This window comes from Canis aureus, chromosome 17 (assembly GCF_053574225.1).
Source record: "Canis aureus isolate CA01 chromosome 17, VMU_Caureus_v.1.0, whole genome shotgun sequence".
NCBI lineage: Eukaryota > Metazoa > Chordata > Mammalia > Carnivora > Canidae > Canis > Canis aureus.
Genome location: NC_135627.1, coordinates 48,548,741 through 48,553,936, shown reverse-complemented (window position 1 = coordinate 48,553,936; position 5,196 = coordinate 48,548,741). Strand labels below are relative to the sequence as shown.

General features: G+C 33.8%; 1 non-coding gene across 1 annotated transcript; it reads left to right on the top strand.

Annotated features, from left to right (window-relative positions):
- Window positions 1–2,542: 2,542 nt before the first annotated feature.
- On the top strand, window positions 2,543–2,644 carry LOC144288199 (U6 spliceosomal RNA). The gene has a single exon (XR_013356171.1). It is a non-coding gene; the product is annotated as a U6 spliceosomal RNA (small nuclear RNA).
- Window positions 2,645–5,196: the final 2,552 nt, after the last annotated feature.

The window sequence follows — 5,196 nt, the reverse complement described above, 5'->3', positions numbered from 1 at the left end:
GGGAAAGGTGAGCTCATTTTCAAGAGAAGTCTATGACTTTTGGTTAATAAACCCAGAAAAAAGATGAATTTACTTGGTTTCCCTTTTCACCTATGTCTTTCAGCTTCATTCTATTGGGAAAGGGAAATCTGCACTCACCTTAAGATCAAAGATTCTATATGTATGGAGCACTACTTTTCATTTCAGCTAATTTTCTAGGCAGAGAGTCTGAAAAATGTGAGTCATCTTGACGTTTAAGATAAATATGTCCTCTACATAGCACAGGTTTTTTGCTACATTCCAAATCTTTGCTAACCTAAACATGTCACATGAAGCCAGGAGATAATAATACCCAGGTGTTCAGCTACAAATAGTGAAGGGAAGGATTCAAAGCTACCAGATATTATGTCTCACTAGGTTACTTGTGGTTATTTCTTGGGAAGTAGTTCACCATATATGTGTATAACAAAGCTCGGTATTAGAATAATTCTATTTGAATTCATATTTTGCAACATTTCTTTGACCTCACCATCTTTAAGCCTTGATTTCTTCACTTGAAGTGAGATTATTGACTATATCAACTATAATGCCTTGCGTTGAGTTTTAACTCTATGCCTCATCCATAGTAACAACTCAGAAAATGTCACCAGTAAGAATTATTATATATTCCAGTCAGTAAATGACATCTTTAATTCCTGTTGTCAGTTTTATGTAAGCTTCTATAATCTACATTCTATGGAGTACAAAATGGTTAAAAAAACCTTCTCGCATCAGCTGATTAAGTCAGAGGGATGTATCATTGTGTCTGTCACTCAGTCAAAGTATTGTTAGAGCAAGAAATTTAGAGTAGAAATTAGAGTTTCTTGAAATGTAGGACGAATTGGGAAGTGCACCTCTGGAAATGGGGTGGAGCAGATGGGGGAGGGAAGTCAGAGATTTAGAGGAACAGTCACCATAGCTGTCTGAAGAGTCTGTAGTGATGGACAAGTTGGAACTTGCAGGAAAGTCTGAAAAACCTTGCATATCTGGAAGCTGAAATACAACCATGAGAAAACTTGTGAAGATCAAGAACCTTTTTTTTTTTTATAATGGAAAGTTTCTTCTTTTCTTTTCTTTTCTTTTCTTTCTTTTCTTTTCTTTTCTTTTCTTTTCTTTTCTTTTCTTTTCTTTTCTTTTCTTTTCTTTTTTTTTTCTTCTTTTATTGGTGTTCAATTTACCAACATACAGAATAACCCCCGGTGCCCATCACCCAATCACTCCCACCCCCCGCCCTCCTCCCCTTCCACCACCCCTAGTTCATTTCCCAGAGTTAGGAGTCTTTACGTTCTGTCTCCCTTTCTGATATTTCCCACACATTTCTTCTCCCTTCCCTTATATTCCCTTTCACTATTATTTATATCCCCCACGTGAATGAGAACATATAATGTTTGTCCTTCTCCGACTGACTTACTTCACTCAGCATAATACCCTCCAGTTCCATCCACGTCGAAGCAAATGGTGGGTATTTGTCGTTTCTAATGGCTGAGGAATATTCCATTGTATACATAGACCACAGCTGCTTTATCCATTCATCTTTCGATGGACACCGAGGCTCCTTCCACAGTTTGGCTATTGTGACCATTGCTGCTATAAACATGGGGGTGCAGGTGTCCCGGCGTTTCATTGCATCTGTATCTTTGGGGTAAATCCCCAGCAGTTGTGTGGAATCAGAAAAGACCCCGAATAGCCAGGGGAATTTTAAAAAGAAAACCATATCTGGGGGCATCACAATGCCAAAAGATCAAGAACCTTTAAGAAAGCTTTAAGAAGCCACTTTGAAAAATCGCTTCACTGTGAAAACCACTGCTTCTAAGGGAACTGTCACTCTTAAAGCTCTAAGTAGCAGGTTTTGTGCTGTTTCTGGTCAACTCTAAAATCAGAGGAAACATATTGCAGCTGCCTCTATTTATCACCATGCCTGTATACCACAACCTACCGAGTAATGATCGCTGCTTCCTTTCTGTCTTCTAAATATTACCACTTTCCTTTCTTAAGTCTCACCTAGAACAGTATAGGTGGCATATTATGAGAAGCAATTTTCCCAGCCTCGAGTAGGAGTAGTAGTGTCAAACAGATAAGTTACCATCTAACATATTTTATTAAGAAGAGGGCATGGTTATCTGGGGGGGGGGGGGTGAAGTTACTCTCTTCTAAAGTAATATAAATTATCCATTCTTTTCTAAAAATCTCTATAAAATATCTAAAAAGTGTGTTTTTTGGTAATGTAATAGGTAGAATGATTTTTTTAATAACATTTGGTCTGTATAGGATATTGGCAAAAACAGTCTTATAAGTAAAACTGATGAAAATGATCTTATATTTGATTTTTAATAATTATATGAGGAGAAATTGAATTATATGGGTCTTGGTTAAATCCTACACACACACATATTTTCTCTCACCTTAAATTTTTAATTAGAAGTGAGATTTTGTATGAATTATTACAGCTTATATTATAGGATAGGAATGGCCTAGAGACAGAACAAAGCCAGTTGTAATGCTAACAATATAGCCACCACTCTGCTTGCTTGAACAGCACAAAAACTAAAATTGGATAGATGCAGAGAAGATTAGCATGGCTCCTATACAAGGATGACATGCAAATTTGGAAGCATTTTATATTTAAAAACAAACAATAACAAAACAATATAATCACCCCTAAATAAAAAGACACTATTGTACCATCAGAAGATTTATTCAAAAAGTAAAAGTTGCGATTACTTATAAGACCATGTGTTTTTTTAGTTCTTACATATATATATTAGCATAAAATATTATGCACATAGATTTCCTTCTAGAATATTGCCTATTGTATACTCAAATTTTTTTCCCTTACCCATTGAGCAAGCCCATACTATGCCTGTCTGAGCCACCATCATTTCTTTCCAAAGCTCTTGAAATATTCTCTTAACCTTCCATCTTGTGTTTACTTTTGCATTCCCACTACATGCTTATTTTCAGCACATTGGCCAAAACAATCTTAGTAACTTAAGTCACATCATGTTATTCTTCTGTCAAACTCATGAAACTTCATTTCACTCATAGTAAAAGATAAACTAAGTACAGTGACCTATTTTGTCCTCTTCTATCCAACCAATTGTTTCTTAGATGTAGTTTTCCAGTAATCTCCCAGGGAGCACAAAATTGGTCTTTTTGCATTTTTCTTTAATATTGCAGTCATGCATGCTCATATTTCAGGGTCTCTTGAATGAAACCTTCAGTTTCTTGTACTAAGAAAGTTGTCCTAGATATTAACAACCTGTTCACCCATCTGTACTGACATTTTCTTAAGTATCACCTCTCTCTGTGTGATCTGATCTGGACACCCCTAACAGAAATGACCATGAAGCCTCACCACTGAGGAGAAAAAAAAAAAAAAAAAAGACCACAAAACATCCCATTTGCTCATCAATACCTGTCACTTCCCTGATTTATCTGTCTTCTTATGTTTCACCATCTAATATGCTATATCATTTTTTATGTGGATGCTTATTTTGCAGAGCCTTGCTCTTAAACAACAAACTTTCTGAGTTCATAGGTTTTCCCTTCTTTTGGTCCTTGTTGAATCCCCAATAATTAGAAGAGTATAGGAAGCACAAGAGTTGCTCACTGAGTATTTGTTGAATGAGAAAATGATATGAATAAAAATGTCAAGTATTTGGAAATTTTGGTAATATTTAATATCTTAATACATATATCAGATATTTACACAATACAGTCTTTAAGCATGAATTTGAACTGTCAAGTCATGAACATGAAAAAAACAATAAAATTATGCAGTGATGATTTCTGTCATATTAATATTGAAATTTAGTGCTTTTTAGAAAAGCCTGCCTACAAGCTTTCTCAACACAAATCTGAAGTCAATAAGGTTGTGATAATCACATGTTACTTCCGAACACTTAGAGATACACACTTCTTTCACATGAATACTTACATAAAAATATTGTTTGTCTTAATAAAATTCAGATATGTTTCTGCTAACTACCTTGTACCAAGTCAAATGTGCATAAGCCTTCAAGTCAAAAGTAAAATGAAAGAATTGAGCAGGAATCACTTTCTGATAGAAACAAGTGTTATCAGTGCTAAATCCAGTGGAAATATTCTATTTGAAGCATTGAGTTTTGATGTATAAATTATATGAAAATTATAATAACTTTGGCTGCTAAATTAAAGAATAGATAGTAGATAAAAACCTTTGGATTACCTAAATACTAGACTATGAAATTTAAAGAAGATAAAATATACCTGAATTTGTTTATTCTGTTGTGAAAGATACTATTACAGAGCAAAACTTACTGGATATCTCACATGTCTATAGATAAAAATCTGATAGTCCAAGGAAAGCATATTTCAAATCTAAGTCACAAACTATAGCATAAAATTTAATTTTAAATGTTCATTAGAGGAAGTGTATATGCCTCTTTTGCAAAAAAAAAAAAATACATTTTAAATTATAAGGCACAAGGTTTTTTAAAAATGTGATTAAGATGCCTGGGCACCTTCAAAGATGAGTGGATATTCATTTATGGAGAAAATAAATCATCCAAAATATTTATATGTAATATAATAAATGAAGACTGCTTTCCTATTAGTTTTTCAGATTTTCAGAAGTATTGAGATAAAAAGTAATAAAAATTAAATTTTTAGAAAGTTGCAATTGTATATTTTGAACAAAAACTATATGCAGTGTCAGCATTGTTAGTTTTATACTTTGACATTAGAAAAACTGCCTATGACACTAAAATTATATTTAAACTTTGTATTAATTAATGTATTCTATATCTGTATAGGAGTTGTTGCAGATAAGAGATTGCCTATTTGCATATTAAAAAAAACTATATAAAAATCAAGTTCCCATTAATCCTTGTCCCCACATACAGCCTTCCCCAAACTAACATCCAATGCCAGAGTGGTACAGATGTCTATATAGGGGAGGTTTTGCCCCTGTGTGTATGTTGTGGTGGTGGCAGTAGTATATGGGAGCTCTGTGTACTTTCTTTATTGGTTTGTTTCGAGTTTTAATTTAAAATCTAGTTAGTTAACATATAGTGTAATATTAGTTTCAGGAGTAGAATTTAGAGATTCTCCACTTACATGTAACACCCAGTACTCATTACAACAAGTGCTGTCCTTTTATTTTTCTTTAAGATTTATTTATTCATGAGAGACACAGAG